Below are 21414 nucleotides of genomic sequence, written 5' to 3' on the forward strand. Positions count from 1 at the left end.
TAGGAGGAATTGATTTACACAATTGTTGTTTAACTGTTCAATTTCACAAGGAAAGGCTAAAGACCTGTCCTAATCCTGGCTATTAAACCACATTATTTCTTTCCATTTACAGCTTAGTTGTTTTGTTGTTTCCTCTCTCTCTCTTTCATTTTTTTTTTTTTAAATTTGCTCTCTGATCAGGTCTCAAGACATTCACCTTCCTGCTTCAGACAAAGCATTTTCTCAGGTGCTGCTATCCTAGTAACCTCAGTTAGTAATTGATTCACATATATCACTTTCCAAGATGGCAGTGCTAAGATTACTGTGAGGAGATAGATACAAACAAGGAGGGGTATAAATTACAACAGCACATTTAGTGGGCACAGAGGATCATAGCGTAGCAGCAGGTTGGCTGCATCTTTGCTTATATTCTCATGATATTTTGAAAAGAGATATAAACACTCATCATGTTCTGAGCACAATTCAAGCATACTAAAAAAATCATGTTTAGAAATGCATTACATGCCTGCTGAAAGAGCTAAAATTGGCATATGAGATTTTCAGATCAGTTTGCTTCAGACAACATTGGGATTTTGTGCAGATGCTGCTAAAATGTGATTGTGTCATTGTTCTAAAGTTCATGGGGAAATAAGTAGAGGGGTGTGAATCTGGACAAAGTGAAGAGTTACAGATATTCCAATAACTGGTTTTGCATCTATATGAAGTAGTTTATAGTATTAGGAGAGCGTTTTACTTCAGACAAGTGGAGTCAAACTATTGAGAGAGCTCAGAGATAAATTTACAAGTATCTAGAGAAGGGGCCAGACTTTCAAAAGAGCTCAGCTCAGGCTCAGTTGTGACATTTATTCCTTAGACTGATTTTGCCTTATTTTATGCATATTGTTTTATGATTCACCTTATTTCTTGTTTTTTTTTCTGTTCTGCTTTCTCATCTTTCTGTGTCCTTTCCTTTCTCTACTGTTTCTCCCAAGTCTTTCCCATCTATGCTCTCTTCTTCACTTTTCCTTCTAACACTTTTTCTCTCCCTCTGTACCTCATTCCTATTGACTCAGTTACTAGTGATTTTATTTCCAACACATTCTACTATTAATAATGTATGTGAAGGCCATTCAGTGTCACTTATTTTGTTCTTCCCCCAACTTCCCTGCATCTTTTTCTGATACACAGAAATATGGAGGATGACCAAAGCTGGGAAATGGGAGACAAAAGAGGGGCTTAGATTTCATGATATCTGGAGCTGCTGGCTGGGGAAGTATAATTCAAATGACTGAAAGAGACATCTAAATTCTGTTTGCACCATCTGAAGAGAGGTAAGTGCCTTGCACCAGACAGTCAACAGGAAACATCTGAAGAAGCACTGTGTGAAAAACAACTGACACTCCCTTGAACAGCGATGATGAACTCAGGCAGGCAGAGAGATGCCTTTACAAAACTGGAATTCAGACTGCCAAACGGCTTCCTGCCTTCTTCATATATTTGGGCAGGGACAAGTAGGTTGCTGTTCTGATGCCAAGGCAGGTGGTCCAACTCTTGCACCTAATCGTTTCCCAGAACACCCTTTGGAACAGCCTGAGGACTTGGAAGACGCTAAGGAGGCTTCAAAGCATGTCTATTTTCACTTACTGAAGTTGTACATCACTTTAGATGTGCATCCTAGGATATGAGTTTTCTTAAACCAAAATGAAGAGGAGGCAAACTAGTCGGGTAACACTTCAAGATTTTACTCAGCCTTTACCATTAGTAGGAACTTTTTGTCTGGCTTATATGGTAGGACCTGACTTGTTACTACTGTTTCATATTCACTGAGAGTCTGCAATGATCAACAAAGTGGTCTTGTCCATAGCCCGCACACCTTCAGAGATGGATCCTGGAAGGCATCATTCCCTTCTCTCATGTGGATATGAGAGTGAACAGACCATATTCAGCACCCAGGGGATCAGGGCCTCGTGCTCCTCACATATTCTTGTTCTGTTAAAATAAAAGCAAGAAAAGCCTTTGGTTGAATATAGCTATGAAGATACATGTCCCCCATAATTACCCAATTTAGCTGTACAAAAGAACACCACACTTAGATCTGGAAAAGGGTTGCATTTTTGGGAACTGTTTCGAAATAGACCAAATTTGAGTCAATGTCATCTGATATCACTTAGTTGTTGTGGTAGCATTGTTTGAAGTGGTTTCTTTCAGCATTGGCTTGGGCTCATAAACCAGTCAGCAATGGTACATGCTGCCACCCACATTTAACTCAGAGGCAAGCAATGCACAGCTGGAAATAGTCATTGCTCTAGAAAGAGCAATAAGAGCAAAGTGAATGAAGAAATTGCTGACTCATGTCTTCGGCTAGTTTGGTTTTAGGGAATTTAATGGTTTATGAAGGGATGAAATCTAGAACTGCTTAATTATATAGGGGGAGATGTCAGGATCCTGTCAAATATATGTCTGTCAGAAAATCTTAGCTCTTTCTGCCTACAACAGGCACAATTTTAAGTTCCCTTCATTGCAGAGCTTTGTGGATTTTTACTGTAACTTAGAAAAAAAATATAGAATAAACATATACTAATTGTCAGTAAGGACTGCAGAGAGAGGTAAAGGAAAGCAGTGGTGGTAAATCTGCAGAGCTTTAATGAAAGAACAAATTAAACAGGGCTAATATGCTGAAGTGTAAGAAGTGAAGTTTTGCCTGAAGTCTAATAACAAAGCATTAGAGCAATAAGTAGAACAGTGCAGAAATTAATCAAAAATAAATGGACCACAAACTTGCAAGGCATTAAGAAAAGTGCCAAAGTCTGTAACAAAAATCCAGTGGATGAATGAAAAATTCTCTTTATCTTCCTTCCTTCTACAGTACATAAAAAATGGTATGAAGGTATGGTAGTAAATATCTAGTAATTTAATTTTAATTTTTGCTCTTGTTTGTACTCCCCTGCAGTTTTGTAATAATGTTTTCTGCATCTTGTTAATTATTTGCATTTTAATAATAACATGCTGAGTGTTAAAGATCAGACGCTCACTTAAGTGGGTTGCCCAATGCTAGTAAGTGTCAAAAATGTAAAACCAGACAAATAAAGAAAAAAACAACAGGACAAATAAAAAGGAGAAGAGGGAAAGGGGCACTCTCCCCAGTTTACAAATAGAGCACTGAATTTTCCCTAATTTATAGATGGAGCACTAAGGTCCTTTAGTCGTTTCATAAAACATATCAAAGTTTCAAATGCATTTTCATTGCTATGAAGAAGGAAAGCAAAGCTTTTCAGAATTTCTTGGAGGAAACAAATGAAAGGAAAGCCCCAGGAAGACTTGCTAATAGGTGCTTGCATGTGATGTGGGAGACCAGGCTCATAGATATTCCAGAAAACAAGTGGGAACTTGAACTAGAGTGATTAGTGTTACCTATGAGGGCCTGAAACTCTGAATCAGTCCACCTATGTCTGCAGAGTCATCCTAGACCTGGGGAAAACAGTCCACAGAATTGATGGGACATTTTAGCTTTGAAGAAGTGTCATTTTTCACCAGGTTACTGTTCTGTAAAAAAGAAGGTTTTTCACCTGCTCTGAGTCCTTGTTTACCAGGCTGCAGTGCAGGTTGGCAGCAAATTTTTCTCTTAGTAGTATTTTGCTGACAAAAATTTTGTACAACATCAGCATATAAATTTCATGTATTTGGACTTCAAAAACACCCTGGAACTGTACCACAAAATAAAATAGAACTGCTTTCCATGATAACATCTCCCAGTCACTCCTAATAACATATACCATCATTTTTTACTGATTGAGTTAACTTTAAACGTATTTCCTCCAAATGAATTATGGTAGGTTGAAGACCTGCAAACGCTTTTTCTAGTCTCAACTAGCCTTTGTTTTTCCACACCAGTCACTCCAAAACTGACAACAGGAAAGGTCAGGTAGGTCACGCTTAGCTAGTCCCAAATGCCACAGCATATTATCCAAGACAGAGAATATAATTATCTTTTCACAAGTGGCAATTAGTAAGAATAGCCCCCATCAATTCTGTTTAACATTCAACATTTGTAATGTGGCAGAATCCAAGGCATTACAACAGCCGAGTTACCTTAATAAGGTTAAAACTAACATCAACACGGTTTTTGTGTCAGCAGAAATGTTCAAAAATTTGAAATTTGAAGAAAATAAAATAATTTTTCCAAATACTTCAAAATATTTTTGTAAAATGCTATATTGTAAAAGTATGTGTTTGGTTAGGGTGTTCCTTCTGCATCTTGATGTACCTTACAGATGTAACGGATAACAAATAAGTAGCAATGATTTTGTATTATTATGGGATAGTATGCTAAGAGTCTTATAATCTCTTTTCCATATATAAGCAACTTTTTATAAAGGAAGAGAATTATCCTCCTTATTACTAAACTCATTTACAGTGGACAGGGGAAAATGGAGGTAAAGAGGAGTTAAGTAAGTCATCAGTTAGAAATGAGATAGTTAATTTGGGATACCTCTGTTGCTGAGTGCCTGATGTAAGTACTTGGAATTATTTTCTGAAGTTTTCAATTGTGGTCTGGCTTCAGTCCAGATCTCCTCTGTCCCAGGTCTCTGCTTTAACCACAGGATCATTCCTGAATCCCTCTACAGTGAATAAAATGAAATTATATAGACATTGAAAGTCTTCATTTCAGTATCTACAGCCTAACACTGAAAGTATCCTGGATCACTAACAAAGAGTTCATACACTACGAATGTTTATTTCCTATCATGCCATATCCACAAGATCATTTTTTTGCCAAGTTAACTTTCCTATGTGTAATGGTCTCCAGTTCCAGCACTGAGTGAAATGGCCTTGGACTTGATCATCTGGGGCTGTGCTATGCACCAATAGCCTGGACACGTCTCTATGATTTCTTCCAAGTGATGCCTATTTTTCTCTTATTTGTCTCAAAACTACAGAATCCTTTTCTGATGGATTCTCAGTTGAAAATCTCCTTCCTTGTATTGTTGAGGGGAGCAAATACATTTAGTGTGGCACCAGGTTCACAGAGAACTCCATTAATTCCCACAGTAATTTAGCCATAAGCCATTTGGGATGATCACAGAAATGCTCTTTGGGAGGCATCAAATTAAATTTTCCCCACTTCTTTCAAACAGCTGAACAACACACTGCATCCTTCCTTTCTCAGAGGACACAGCAAACCCCTGACAGTCAACCCAGCAACAGTCTCTGGCTGTAGTTTGTATCCAGGAAAATCAGCTTTCTGGTAGTTATCTAGTGGCATAAGTCATAGGTTATATGAAGGAAGGGTGATTTTCCTTCTTACCTTCTTTCCTTTCTAAAAATAACTGGCAACACTGCAGACAGCTGGCTGAAATGGAAAAAATTATTAGGAAAGCATGTGCAGAAGAGTCAGGGTTTACGGGAGGCTTGATAAAAAAGGAAATACTTATTGTCAAATTACAATTAACCTTGAACTAACAGTACAGGGTAATGATGCAGTAACTAACTGATTTACGCATTGAAGTTTCTCCCAAGCATTTGTGGGTAGCTCTGGAAGACTGTCTCATAAGAAGTGCTCCTGTAGATTTCTGAAGGGCTCTGCCAACCTCTGACTATAACCCAGATGATTGAAAACTTTAAACCTTTTAAATATTACCCACACAATTTCACCTGATTTCACTGGCACTCAGTACTTAGCAGAAAATAACAGAGAACACCTTTTTATTGTTACTGGATCAGTGGTTAGTAACCCATCACAGACTCTATTTCCATCTTCTACCATAAAGATGAGTGTACTAACTCAGTATCAGGTACTTCACCATTATTGCTCAATCAAGACCTTTTACATATCTCATTCATGCAGAAATTACTTTTCCTCCTCTCTATCTTCTGAAAAGATATAACACAGCTTTCTCAACAAATCTTTTTTTATGGTTTACAGAAATCACATTAGCCCTCAAGACTGAAAAGAAAGCCAGAAAGTCCCCTGGCTGCTTAGAGATGGAAGAATTTGTTTAACTCCCTCAAAGCTTATGAGTTCCTGTCTTTCCATTTGCTATTTGACTACAACAGTGTATAAGATGCTAAAACTAACTTCAAGGCCTCCATCTGAGACCTGAGAAGCTGATGATATAACTGGCAAGACAAAATATAAAGGGAAAGAAGCAAAAATTGCTGGATTTTTATGTGCATGATCCTGAGACAGTGGGATCTTTTGCCTCAGGCCACATGAAACATCAGCATCAGGATCTGAGCATGGGGCCCCCAGGTACATCGATCTAAGCCTTCCGCCTGCAGTTGTCTCCTCCTGGCTCAAAGGAAAGGACTTTTCAAAGCTTGCCAGTGTGAACCCATCACAAGCCTGAAGAAAACCCACTTAGTTACCAGCAGTGACCGCACCCTGACCTTCATTTCAAATGCATGTAACATTAAACATTAACCAGCCAAAGAACTAAAACCTTGCAAGGGGCTGGTCTGAAGCATGGATCAACAATAGCATGCAGTGTGCTAGGGACAGACATGTGAACACCAAAGATGCTCTTGTCTGATCTATTCTTTGGAATTTGGCTACTACTTGAAACTCTTTAAACAGACATAAACTACTTCTCCAACTTTCTTTGTCTTGAACAGCTACAGAAGTCAAAAAGGACTACCAAGCAAAAAAGCAAGAAAAACAATGGATTTCAACAGAACAGTTTTCACTGTGAATATCACTTACAGCATCATTGTAAAGCACAAAGGTGAAAGAACTTTTTTATAGCTGCCGGAAATCCTGGTAACACACTCTCTTTGTTTCTAAGGTACTGAGGCCAGAAAAACCTTGCCTGAATTCTTTATGTACAAACGTATAACATCCTTGTTCCTGGCTCATGGGAGGTACCTCCTAATGCCTGCTGTCAACTCATTTGTGACACATAACCGTAGTCGAAAAGTGGTTGAATTGCTGGTTTTGTAATGTACACACACACATTTTTCAAGATTATTTAACAGCATTAGCCTCTGGGAGAAGGATGTCTTCAGGGTTCTAATTAAAAGAAATCATAGACAGTCAAATCAAGTGCTTCCTATTTGCATTTTATTTAATAAAGAAGGAACGACAGAGACAGTATTTTCCCCAACCTTGTCTTTTCTGTAAGGGGCAGAGGAGAGCAATGGGCCCTTCAAAGCTCTGCAACAGCCGTAAAGTAGTCCCAAATCGATTGCCATCCCCAAACCCCTTCTCTGAAGGCTTAATGGTATTTTCACGTGGGATCCAAAGCAGGCGGTCTTCAAGGAAAATTATTGCATCTGGTGAAAAAAATAAAGTTGACATTTCTTGACAAGACCCTTAAGTATGCCTTTCCCAAGAGGGTTGTAACATAGAAGAGGCTGAGCAGGTGGTAATAATCAGCATTACATACATTTGAGCATTTTCTATAACATGGATTATCATGGAATTCCTTCCTCCCCCTCCTCTCCTTGGGGAGACTTGCACAAATTGCAAGCATTTTCAAGGTCCTTTGATAAGCATTTCTATCACCAGTTTCACAGCTGTAGCTAGATTGTTTAAAATATATAAAATGCAGCCCCACCTTCCCTCGAAGATAAGGAGTAGGGAAGGAGAGGACTCTCCTTTCTTTCTCAGCTCCCACTAAACCTGTTTTCTAAATGCTACCTGAAAATATTCTATCGTTGTGCTTAAGCAGCAACAAGCCATTGTTTGTCTGCTTTGGAATGAAGGGTGGATGCACAGACACATCTCAGAGAAAGTCAGTGAAGAAAACCAAAGGTAACTAAGCAAAGATTAGTGTGTTCTTACAAAAGGCCAAGAGTAAATTTAAATCTTTTATTCCAATTCTTCTCCTACCTACACCAGAAAGACGTAAATAGTGAGAAGGTTTAATCACAATCAGAGCCCCTTTCAAATCCAAGGGAGAAATCCCACAAGGAAGTGAGATGTGACAATCTTTCTCCCATTTGTGCAGCCTTATACAAGGTCTCCAGGATGGGAGCCCTGGACCCCATTGTGCTCTTGGGAGCTCAGGTCCCTGTACAGAGAAATGGTCTCTGTTACAAAGGCCTTACAGTTTAAGATGATGTAACGCAACAATGAAAAGTGTGGTATTAGTAGTTGACATTAATAAATGCTTTTATAATTAGAGTTCGGTGATATGTTTTCACTGAATAGTAATTTGACAAAAAAATGCAGTTTCCAGAGGTCACTGAAGCAATTAGGAAATGGTGAGTGGTTTCTGCCACAAAAAAAGGGAAGAAATGGACTGTGAAAACAGGGGATAGAGGAAGGTCCTTCAAGATAATGGCTCATTTCTACTCAGTAATTTTAATCATCTTTTAATTTTTTATTTCAGAACTTTTTATTTGTTTTATTATATTCTTTTCATTGGTTTTGAATTTTCTTTCTGAATTCTGAATATTCTTTCTTTTTTTTGTTCTGTTCTGAGGGGAAGATTTTACTAGGGAAAGAAAGCACTGGCCAAAGTGCTTGGATCAAATAATCTTTTCTGAGTCAAAACAATTACTGTTGTTTCTTCATAAAAATCCACATCTATATCTTCTTGGTCTTCTCTGTATGCTTTTTAGATTTAGGATCTTTTACTTTAAAAGCCATTATTGAAATTACTTCTGTATAAGTACGCCACATTCACATGTCCTCTTCAATCTTATAATATTTATGCATCTTCATAATTATTTTATGAATTTCTGTAGCACTAGTCGTTAATATTTGAGCATTGACACTGATAGAGACTTTTGATTCTATATCTCAACTAGTATTTACCTCAGTCTGATAAAATCAGACTTTAATATGCATATGTTTGTAAAAGGATATAAAGGATTGTCTGTATTTTTTTTCCCCACAAGAGCTTTAGTTGGCTTTCAGGTAGTTATTGAACACTAGACTTCTTTTATCAACAACCCTGATAATTTATGTGCTTCTTAGCTGAAAAACATTGACCATAATTTTTCTTTCATCACAAATATGCTTACCCTCCAAAGAGCAACTCTGTCAGCTCTCCCCTGCTTTCAGTCATAGTCACATTATTTTCTCTTATTATTTCATTTTCTTCCAGAAAACTGCAACAAGCTTTTATTTTACTTAAATTCTAGAGGGACTTCAACAGAAGAAAGCCTCAGTAAAACCTTAGTGTGTTCTCCCATGGTCTCCTCTGATCATGTTTCAGCACAATGAGGGTTTTATTTCCAAAGCATACAATCAATTTCCCTTGAAGCCAGAGAAAATAAATGATAAATTTACTGGTTCATTTCTATCACTTGTGTTGCAACTGTGTCTAACAGCATGGTTAAGACCAGTTTATTAGGACAATATACTCTTCCATGAAGCAAGTTAATATCCATTTTTGCTTTAAAAGATCATTTTGCTAATGATATTTGAATTGTTTCATGGAAAGATTAGGGATGTGTCCAGGGTAGCATCTCTGTGTGTAGGAGAAAGAGGTTGGAGAGACTGTAATGAACTTGGGACATGTAGAGGATTGTCTTCCTGTGTTTCCACATATCTGTAAAATCATAGAACATTTGTGAACCAGCATAAAGAGGAGAAAACTGGGGTATCAGTATGGCCTCAATAAAATTAAGCACTTTCAGTGAACTTAACAAGATCTGACCATTGTAAATCAAAGTAAAATCTGAACCATTGTTGTTGCAAAGTATGTCTTCAATCTAAAAAAAAATGCACTGCCATGGACCTATGTCTCTTAGTCCTCATATTTCTCTTGAGTCTATCAGCTGTGCATAAGCTACCAACTGCTACCCTCTGGGATACCTTCTTCTGCCATGTCGCAACTTTCAAGGATGCCCTGAATGGGAAATACATCTCACTCAGACCTACAGGTCCTATCTTAGGGACTGGGACCCCTGGACAAATCAAAGAACTCATGCCTTGGCTCACCTTGGACAAAGCCTTATCTCAAGGCTCCTCACTCCAGCCTAAAATTGGAAGCAAATCTCTCCAAGTTCATAAATAAGGTGTTTGAAGTTTATTTCAGATGCCTGAGTGTTGACTCAGTAATAGGGCAATCCAGAATGAATTATGACCTTCTCATGTGACAAGAGATGTCATATTTTTATTGATAAAGTAAAATATTAAAACCAACTTTCATCTGATACCTGCAGTCATATAAATGCACATGGGAGAGCAGACTGTAAAATGAGAGCTGGCACTTGAGGTAGCTGAGGTCTGATTTGCATACAGCCAAGTAAAACAAACTAAGTAAAACATGGATGCAAAAGCAGTATTTGCTCACTAAGGGAAAAATAAAAGACTGGTTTCACAGACATGTCTGTTGGGGAGGGAAAAACTTACTACATAGTTGTATCACTACGAAACTTGCTGATTCTGAACTCGACATAATGAACATGCTAGTCTGATTTGTGGATCAGTGCCCTGTTCTGTGGACGTTTTGCAAGTTCCCATTAAGGGAACTAATATTACTATCCTCACACAAGCTGGTCATTGTAGCAAAATGTGGAAAAGGAACTCCAGTAGCATTAGTAGCTGTATACAGCAGTCTTAAGGAGTTTCTAGCTTTTAGGCTCAGTAGTGCCTCTAGCTAATGGAGTCATAATTAGTTAAGACAATTACTTAAAGAGGTCTTCAGACTCTCTTCCTTCTACTTTTCTTTTCCTTGCTTTGCAAGCTGCCTCCTATTTGACATCTTGTCTGCTTTCAGCTGAAGCCTCTGCATGGCCACAGCAGGATGCAAGTCTCTGATTTCCATTCACACACAGAGTTCCTGTTTCTAACAGGGGGGTTGTGAGATCTTGGACCTCAGAGGGAGAATAGAGGGCAATTTCACCACTGGGGAAAGAGCAGCAGAAAATGTGTTCTGAATTATCATGTCATTCCAAAACGCTGGCTTTGGTTGCTGTCAGTTCATCAATACAGCAGTGCCTAGTGGTAAAAAAGGTTCATCTATACTTACATGAACACATCCATGATGCATACTGCTTAGCTGACATCTGTCATTGTTTCTGACTGCCACTGCACTCACCACACAACATCAGCCAGACTCCAGCATTTCATTAACAACTGATCAGCAGAACTACTGATTTTATATTGTATCTTTACTCTGGAGGCTTGGGATAAAACATGTTCCTCTCGTACAAGAAACTTCCCAGAATCTAGCTAAAGTCAGTGCAGGTAAGGATCAAGAGAAATGTCAGATGTGCTGCTCCACTGCCACCTGCATCTACTGTACTATATTGCAAAATTAAGTGTCTACAATTTGTTGAACTGAGATCAGGACAAAAATATTGAAACTGTATGAGGTGTTCAACAATATGGTTCTCACAGTCCAGACAGGGTAAATAAATCCTGCATGGATTTCATATTCGCATAAAGAATTATATGTTATAACATATGAGGCATTTGATGTCATATTTACCATTACTACACCTTTAAAAGACATTGGGTTTATGTTAGTTTCCTCTAAAGTTCAAATTTGGGCTCTTTACGTCAAGACAATACTTTCTAAAAGACACGGGGTAGCTCGTATAAAAGCTGTTAGTTTTATTTCCTGGAGTGCCTGCCATAAACTGGCTTTTGCATTTGACTTCTCATTTTACACTTAGGAAACTGGATTCAATACTCTTTTTTAATGTTAGCAATTAGTCTTCACAGTGCTCAACAGACTACTGTGGACAAATATGAAAGCAAACTCAGGAAGAAGTGAGTCCTTCATGGAAAATAACCCAGCTAACCCTGTGCCGGCTGCACCCTCCCTGTCTTTTATCCTGCAGGATACATCACTTGACCGAAGCTGAAAAGATATGCTGATACACCATTTATGCAAGGGAAACAGTTTATGCTTCCAGTTTGCCATTGGCAGAGACTCTTCTTTTCTTTCTAGCAAAATAGCTGTCGCCCACAGAAATGCTGACTTGTAATTGTAAAACGCATGGTCTAAATGCCATTCGTAAGCCTGTGGTGACTCATAAGTTCTAGAGACTTTCAGACTGTTTGCCCTGAGCCAGATGGGAGGCCCAGATTCTTTTAATGTTGAGTTGATTGAAAGAGAGCTTCTACCCTGTTACTGGAGCTGCTAAAACCAATTGCACAAGACGCAATATTAGGCATGTTTAAAACATTTCAGGAAGAGATTAGTTAAATGGTATGCTGGACCTTTTCCTCCAGCTGGGCCCACAAGCAGCGATAGCAAATCCAGACTTTTCACTGAGGTTGGTAATTAGGTCTGCCTCACTCCCAGGAGATTAATTCTCTGCAGAACAGATTATTACAGTCCAGCTCCTGTATCCATGGGCAGACTCAGTCAGCAGGCTGATTTCAATTAGAGAAGTTAAGTGCTATTGACTTCTCCCATGTACAAGAAGAGGTAGGCATGGGAGGTAGGACCCAGATAAGAAACCAGATTACTGAGTTAATTTTACAGTTATAAATACTAGAAAGAACCTTAATCTGTTATCTACTAAAAGAATAGATGAAGATACATTTTCTAATTTCATTGCAATCAGCTGAACCCTTATAAATGACTTGCAATGAAATAAAAATTGTGTGGTTTTGTTCTAGTTTTCTTTCATACGAGATGAGAAAACACAAATGTTTTGTATCAGCAACTAAAGTCTTGTCCTGTCTACCTTAAAAGGCTTTGTGGTGATGGAGGACTAATCAAGTTATAACCTCATAAGAGTCTGAGGTCATGGTTTAATGGTACAGGAGCTCAGGCAGCATTAATGCTTTTCCATAGATCTGTTCCCATGCTTCTGGCAACATATTCCCATGTTGTTAGTACAAAACACTGCCCCATAACTGTGACAGAAAATAGTCCCCTTTCTGAAGTACTTGGCCAAAGAGAGTCTGTGGCCTCCTCACTGTGCATGGCAATTGGCCAAAATATCAGTGTATTTGTTGTCCTTGACAATCTCACCCCAAGCAGGAATAGTCCATGGGGAAACCTTGCATGTTTATGGCTATGTATCCATTTCTTTGGTCACTACCTTCTTAATGTGTCCTTACTGATGGATTAAAATGAACTCACAACTCAATAATCCTGATTAAAGCACCTGTGGTATGAGTGATCACCTACTATGCAGAATACTTGCTGGAGGTCTGATTTCAACTGTGTCTGAATCCTGTTGAAAATGAATAGAAATTCATTTTGTTCTCACAGTGATAATCAAAATGTTGATGTTGCTGCCCCCTTTGCACATACTGAGAACACTCACAGATTCCCGTGAGGTGATGTAGTCCATAGCGTTTCTTACAACACCTATTCAGGAGGTAAGAAAAATGTCCTCAGAGGGGTTTACACAGTCTATATATCAGAGACAGTAAGGACAGATGTAGAGGAGGGGTTGAGGATAGTTAGCGCACACTGTTTCACTTCGTTGCACTGGCAGAAAAGCCAAATGTTTTCTGTTTGGTGACAGCAGGGGCTGCTGAGCAGGTGGAGAGAGATGTGCAGGTGGGGAGATCACACAGGTTTCAAGAGTGATTTCACATCTGTGCTCAAGGCCTCTCTTTCATCACAGCATTTATCTCTTCTTTTGAGCACCCTGACTACAGGAGAGTTTGGGGTTTTTTTGTAGCTTGAGTGATGCTCAAACAATGCTTACCATTTACCTTAAAAGTCACAGTCAAGTAACAACTACTTCAGTCTCACAACAGTCCTGTAAAGTGGGTAAGCTCTTTGTTATTTGTAAAAGATAAAGGAATAGATACAGAGAGGTTCAGTTGCCTCAAGACATGCATCCAGGTATTGGCAGAGCCTGGGCTATATCTTCAAAAACACAGTTAACTTCCATATAGTGTACTGCAACATGGCAGTGAGGTCGGAAAGTTAAGCAGTGGGTGGGTCTACAGGATTTCTTATAGAGGGAAGAGCACAGGCAGGTTGCAAACTCTGTGCTGAGAAGACCTCCTGGTGCTAAGCTCCAAAGACAGGCCTAGGAGCCAGCTCTCCCACTTGAAGGACAAGAGAGCTGAGACAGACATGGGTGTTCACAGGAAGGACCATGCTTTGAAGTCCTAGTACCCAGCTTGGCTCACAGCTGGACACCGCTATAGCACAGCTGTAGGGACTGTAGTGGATCGGCATATGCGGAGCTGGATCTTCTGAAGTTAGTGGCTACAACCTGCCTAGATGGTACTTTTGTTATCTAAGTGACATTTCAGGTTTTCCCTTTACACTTTTACTCCCCTCACTGTTAGTATTAACATGTATTTTCACTCAGAATTTCACAATTCATTTATTTCATTGCAGTAATACCACCTGGTGCTCAGATGTGAATCAAGTGAAGCCAGCTCTGCCCAGGCAATTTGAGGTATCTGGTAAATGAAGAGACTGAAATTCTCTAGAACCTGTTACTGACAGATTCAGTCTGATTTCAATTTAAAGTGGTGAAAATTCAGATTATTTCCATTTTTTCCAAATCAATTTATCCACCAGTGACAAAGCTGCAAAATTCTCAGATCTTCTCTTCAACATGTGTGTGAATTTCTTGCTGCTACTGGAGATTTTCATGTTGAGCTTCTGTACACAATAGGGCTTAAGCCACTGCAGAGTTTGGGAGTTTTCAAGTCTTATTGAAAGTTCAGAGTAAAAGTAATTTTGATGCTGTATTATTTTCAAAAAGAACCACCTTTTCTTTAGGTAAAAAATAAAGAAACATGATGAAACTAGGAAAGCTGTGTCTGATAGATGAAATAAACCAAGCTGTTTAAGTTCAGTAACTGAGTTATTAAAAGTCCCTGGTATATATGTGTACATAATGAAAGCCCTGCTAAACATTCCTCTTGTAGGTAAAAGCAGCTGCCACTTCCATGTAAAAATATTACTGTGTCATGATATTGTTATTTCCATATATATGGAAACATATATATGTGTGTGTATATGTGGAAATAGCAATATCCTGGCAAATTTCCCCCCATACTCTCTCTCTCTGTAAGTGTATAGGAATATACATTTTAGAAAACATAAAGCAGATTTGTATTCTGCCAGTTCCCCAGCAGCACACAAAGTAATATGATTTGACCAAGTGTAGAGTAAAGCTGACAAAGGATTATAAATTATGTAGTCAGGTGTATTCCAAATGCCAGATTAACAGGGTCTGAATTTCTCCTGGTATGTCTTCCATATCCTTTAAAACTTCCTTGTGGTGAAGACATCACAATTTCCCCAGGCAATCTATTCCAGAACTTAACTTTCCTTACTCTTAAAAGCCTTTTCCTATTGCCAAACTGAAATCACCCTCACTGTGATTTAAGAGTTTCTTTTTGTACCATCCCCACTAGGCAACAACAATATTTTTTTTCTTTTCTAATGTAAAAGGAAAGTAGGTAGGTCTAAAATATTATTAATTCTTCACAAAACAACATGAAATCATTTTCCACTTCCTTGAGACCTCCTTGGAAATCTCTTTGGTCAGTCACCTGAGTATCCTAGGAAGAATTTCATAAGGCCTGGGTAGGAGGTACCCAACTCATACAAGTCCGACCAGGCAGTTCATTCAGTGTCATAATCAGAATTTAGAAAAAAAGGGCTTAAGCTTTCCCAACTCCATCTGCCAATCATTTTCCCTCTCTATCAAGTATCATATCAACATTATGCCCTTCTCTTACAATAACGCATTATGGAATATTGCCCTGCATTCATTTACAGTTGGATCTAGTTCTTGTCTTTTTTCTTCTGAATTTTTTCTGATTTTTCTTCCATCACATTTGCATTTGGTCTTGGGAACTTTGATGCCATTTCTACTTTTCTCTGTTTGGTTGTGGGGCTCATGTTCTTTGAAGAACACATGGTTTAACCAAGTTTGAATCTCTCTAGATTCCTTTTTTTTTTTTTTTTTTTTGTATTTGCACAGCTTGTTCTTGTATCTTTAATATCATATGTTAGAAAACTGCAAATTCTTTCAAAAACATATCTTCCTTAATTCTGTTTCACAGGCTGTGATCAGTTACGTGTCTATGAAAAACAAATAAGACTGATTTCAGTGCAAGAATGACATTAGGTTAATTTCTTCCTCACACCATAAACAGACCACATTTGTGCACTGACTTCTATGTCACAAACCCGAGTCTGATTCCAACCTCACAAATGTAGGTAATGTCACCACGAAGTCATATATACTTTTCTTTCTGCAAGTCTCTTTAAAATGTCTCATGCTTAACAGCAATAAGGATGATACAGTCACTGCTACTGACTTACAGGAGTTACAAGAACTACATCAGATAATTAAAATTGTCAGGTATGACATCTGCTGAACATCTACCCAATTCAAAAATTCTTATTTGATCTATATCCATTCCAATCATTCCTAGTGATCAGTATGACTGCAGTCACTATGTGCTAAGCAAATCTGCTATAAATAACAGTTCCTGTCCCAAAGAGTTTCCCAGTATGCCTTGTCAAAAGCAGAAATGTCTATTCTGCAGGAAATTCCAAAATTCAATATTTTTTCCTGAATTAAAGCTGAAGTCTAAAATACAGCTGCAAATAGCTCCCAAGAACCTAATTCAGGAAACCTTTTTTCTTTGATATTATTAATCTAGTAAAATCCAAATATTCAATATAATAAAATAGCTATCTTTCTATTGCAGTTGGTGTTCTAATGTCAGAATGAAATTGAAATTATTTAAAATACATTAAGTATACTCTGTGCATAAATCAGAAACACAGTCACCTTATTAAAATGAAAAGGCCAATTCTCTTTAATAATTTTTCTATTTAAATTATCAAAAATGATATGTCCAATTAAATGTTGTGATTTTTATTAAAGTATTTTTTCCTGTAGAGGCTAGTCAAAAAATTCACTGTGTCGCTTTACATTTTATATAACCAATGAAAAGTAAATTAGATTAACAGGCAGGACTGACTCATCAAAAATAATCTGTCGGATGCAATTAGCCAATTAAAAGTGACTATTTCTATATTTATCCTTTAAGACTTTTTGTTCTGCCTGCTCTGTGGACACATATGCACTCATATTCTTCATTCACAGCTGAGGACCTCACTCTCTGAGCTCACATTTCTCTCACACTAATCCCTTCCTGATGCCAACTGAAGATGGTGAGTGTATACGAATGTAAATAACCACTTTAAAGATAATAGAAAATGTATTTGGCTAGTTGACCTGAAGTAGAGCACTAGTGCCTTGCTCTATCACAGTTCACAGAATCACAGAATCATCTAGGTTGGAAAGGACCTTGAAGATCATCTAGTCCAACCGTTAACCTTTGTTCTTTGTATTGTTCTTTGGTTCTTTGGTATTCAGTAGTCCGTGATTTTTTGGTTTATTTTAAGAACTAATCCTTGGCACTACGTAAACACACTGACCTTCTAACTGTAATAAGTTTCTGTCAACTCTCCCAGCTTCTCACCTTCACTCTCCTTTCTCTCCTGTTATTCAGAAGAGCTTGGGAATGTGGTCTGTACGCATCCTCTAATGCACTAGTGGTGTCAGTATTTCCTCAAAGGTACCCATTAAAAAAGGAAATCTAGAAGACTTCAAACCCAACTAATAATCTTAGGGCTCTGACTCATGATCTTTATATCAAAGACTGGCAATATTGATAGACTTTTGTATGTGACCTGAACCTGTAAGTCCTTCCTATTTCCCTGAAATCATGATGGGCACTTGCTATTTCTGTTCAGTTGAGCATGGTATTAAGATTTGTTTGGATGTGTGGGCAAAGCTAGCTTGACTTCCAGAAGAAAACACAAGCTATAGTATAGGAGTCAGGAGTGAAGGGGTAAAGGTGGGGCAGGAAATAAAGTGTGGGGAGAAGGTGTGGCTTTATTTTTTTTTTGCTTCTCACCATCCAAACTTATTTTAATTGCCAATGAACTAAATTATTTTTCCCCAAGTCAAGTCTGTTTTGTCCCTGATCGTAATTCATAAGTGAATCTCCTTGTCTTTATCTTGACCCATGACCTTTTTCACCCTATTTTCTCCCCCATCCTCTTGAGGAAGGGGAGTGAGAGAGCAGCTGGCTGGGTATCTGACAGCTGACCAAGGTCAACCTGCCACATTGGTGTATCATATTATTTATCCATATTCAGGAACATCCCTATTTTCTGTCTCATTACTGATTTGTCAAAGACTTCAATTGCAGCATGTCTTTTAGATCCCAAGGTTACTGGCTGAGAGCTGGAGCCTACTCATTCTCCAGTCAGTGAAGAGGAGGAGGGTTCTCCAGAACAGACTTGGTGATTCAGTGCAAACTACCTCAGATACTCAGAATTTCCTTCCAGAGAAGAAGAAGAGACAGAGGATGTGTTTCTGAACTACATGCAGAGGGAAGCATTCATTCACAGAATCACAGAATCACAGAATCGTCTAGGTTGGAAAAGACCATGAAGATCATCCAGTCCAACCATTAACCCAACATTAACAGTTCCCAACTACACCATATCTCTCAGCACTAAGTCGACCCTACTCTTAAACACCTCCAGGGATGGGAACTCCCACATCAACACTCCCACCCAACTTGGTGTCATCTGCAAATTTACTGAGGGAGCACTCTATCCCAGATACTGTAAAAATACCTCTTAGGCTGTCTGCGTTGGTAAACTAAACATTCCCAGCACCTTCACTGGCACAGATGCAAAGCAATATGGAAGATTATAGGGCTATAGTATTAAATTCCCTTATCTTTTAAAACACTAAGGGCTGTATTCTTTTTATTTAATGTGAATGGCCTTTGGCCACTGTTCCCTAAACAATACATAGTATTGTTTGGAAGAGCCTGGGCTGGCTTGGGCCAAAGTAATGCCAAGGGCCATTCTAACAGTACAGCAGTATAAGCAATCAAGCCCCAGGGCCTGGGAACACCCCCTGGTACTGTTTAATTTACTAATACAAGTTTAACTTTAGAGTCAAATTTTAATCCCTGCATCAAATTTGAATAAATGTATTGATTCAAAGAGGTTTTGCAGGAGGCCACAAGAGTGTGAATCCCCCATGACCGACAACACCCATTGCCCTGCAGGCTCATATCTCCTATTCTGGAGCTGCTCAGTCCATTTCTTGAAGTGGGTGAGGTCCCCTGGTTATCAACATCTTCCTGTCAGGGAAAGCAAATGATCCCCACAGTTTTGATGAGCCACATCATTTCTTTCACAGGATCCTCCAGACTTGCCCCTCATATCTTCCAACTGCTTGTGATATTAAAGCAGTATGTATAATACTGGGTAAATCTTGCCATTCCGAAACGTTCTCTACTGTTTTCAAGCACCTTCAAGTTTTACCAAGAAATTAATCAATATTCACCACAAAGGCTTGAAAACTCTATTCTGTCTCTATAATTGAGGACTTGCTTTCATTCAGTGTGGGAAGAAGCATGAAAATGATTTACTGATTTAGGAACTGGGTGGAGTAGACCACAAATGAATAAACTGAAAACATGTGGTGTGAATTATTTGCAAAGGAGGAGGAAAGAGGGAAAAAATTGCCTATAGATCTCTATAGATAGATCTGGATATATACATATATAAAGTGGAGTACCAGTGAAACAAAGCACAAATGATTAGGCCAAACCAAACATTCACATTAAACATTGCACTTGGCCTTATTTCAAAACAGGCAGCAGTAACAGCAGGGAGAGACAGCTTGCCAAAATTGCATCAGACACACATTAGGGAAGGAGGAAATGAGTTTACTTGAGCCAGCTGTGACATCAAAGGGGTTGGTCTTGAAATGGATTGTGGGAAAGGGTTCCCCCTTCGGTAAAGTTTGCAAAGTTCAGCCAACCCTTTATAAAGAGACCCAACTCTAAAGACAAAATGACTTTTTTTTTTTTTTCCCCTTTCCTAAAGAAAAACATCATTCTCAGTCAGTTAGAAGTGTGAGATGGGACTGCTATAAGAGGGGAATAAACCTTAAAGGAAAGGGTAGACAGAAGGTGTAAAGATTTGTTCTGGAAGAAGAAGATTGAATCTTAGTTTGAATACTTCTCTCTCTTACAAAAAGTGCCTTAGTAACAAGTATTGCTCTGTGCTAAAGTGATTGCAAGAGTTTTTTATTAAGAACAGTCTTACTGAGATGAATTAGGAAGGCAAATCTATGAGAAACCATCCACTGGTTCAATAATTTTCCTGAACTGCAGCCAGCCTAATGGAAACTATAGATAAAACTTAGAAAACAAAATAGGATGAGACAACTCCTGGCATCACTGAGATCAATGGCAAAAGTCCCACTGACATCAGGGAGACAGGAACATATATCAGTCCACCAACTGCTCAGTCACCTACCTTGCAATGCTGCTTTAAGGCCTGTTGCAAATTTTCACAGCTGTAATTATTACCCAAGGATGTTCCTGACTCAGTCCAACCTCACTGATAGCAAGAGATGATTCAAACAATACACTGGTCTCACTGCTGCTCTTTGGGACACCTCATATTCAAAGTCATGTGGAAAGCAGGCTGTATCCAAATATTTGTTTTGCCATGGGGCTTGGTTAATCTTTAATACCACTTAAACAGCTTAATTCCATCTTTGATGTATCTTTGTTGACTATGTCCTGCAGACTGAAGTTGTAAAAGTAACTCATATAATGAGATGTTTTCCAGTTTTTCAAAATATTTTTTCTTATTTCTCTTGAAACTAATTTACAAGATGTTTATGCTGACAAAAAAAACCCCAAAGAAACCCAATGTCATTCAGAAAACTTCATCTTACTCATTTGAAGGCAAATTTGGTCAATATCGGTAATAGTATTCTCTTTATACTCAAATAGTTTTTATTTTTTTTTTTATCAAGCATTTTCCTAAGACTATTTTTACTTTGAATCTGCCTAGCTCTGCTATAATTTATCCTTGCAGAGCATGTGTCAGTGTATCATAACAAGTCCATGCATAATACACAATTTACTGTATCCACCAAGGAGTTACCATAATTTAGGGTTCCTTAGTATAGGGGTTTCGTGTGTACTGGTAAACCACAGAATCACAGAATTGTCTAGGTTGGAAAAGACCTTGAAGATCATCCAGTCCAACCATTAACCTAAAATTCACAGTTCCCAACTACACCATATCCCTAAGCGTTATGTCAACCCTACTCTTAACACCTCCAGGGATGGGGACTCCACCACCTCCCTGGACAGACCATTCCAACGCCTAACAACCCGTTCTGTAAAGAAATGCTTCCTAATATCTAGTCTGAACCTTCCCTGGCGCAACTTGAGGCCATTCCCTCTTGTCCTATCACTTATTATTTGGTTAAAGAGACTCATCCTCAGCTCTCTGCACTGTCCTTTCAGGTAGTTGTAGAGGGTGATGAGGTCTCCCCTCAGCCTCTTCCTCTCCAGACTAAACAACCCCAGTTCCCTCAGCCGCTCCTTGTACGACCTGTGCTCCAGACCCTTCACCAGCTTCGTTGCCCTTCTCTGGACACGCTCGAGTCATTAATGTCCTTTTTGAGGTGAGGGGCCCAAAACTAAACACAGTCATCGAGGTGCGGCCTCACCAGTGCTGAGTA

At 38.7% G+C, this 21414-nt stretch overlaps 1 long non-coding RNA gene across 1 annotated transcript; it reads right to left on the bottom strand.

Moving 5' to 3' along the window:
• Window positions 1-1742: 1742 nt before the first annotated feature.
• Window positions 1743-20313, bottom strand: LOC141954737 (uncharacterized). Its single transcript, XR_012632231.1, has 3 exons — window positions 20190-20313; window positions 4469-4598; window positions 1743-1968 (listed from the first exon to the last, which is right to left on the bottom strand). It is a non-coding gene; the product is annotated as an uncharacterized LOC141954737 (long non-coding RNA).
• Window positions 20314-21414: the final 1101 nt, after the last annotated feature.

Source organism: Strix uralensis, chromosome 1, assembly GCF_047716275.1.
Source record: "Strix uralensis isolate ZFMK-TIS-50842 chromosome 1, bStrUra1, whole genome shotgun sequence".
NCBI classification, from domain to species: Eukaryota; Metazoa; Chordata; class Aves; order Strigiformes; family Strigidae; genus Strix; species Strix uralensis.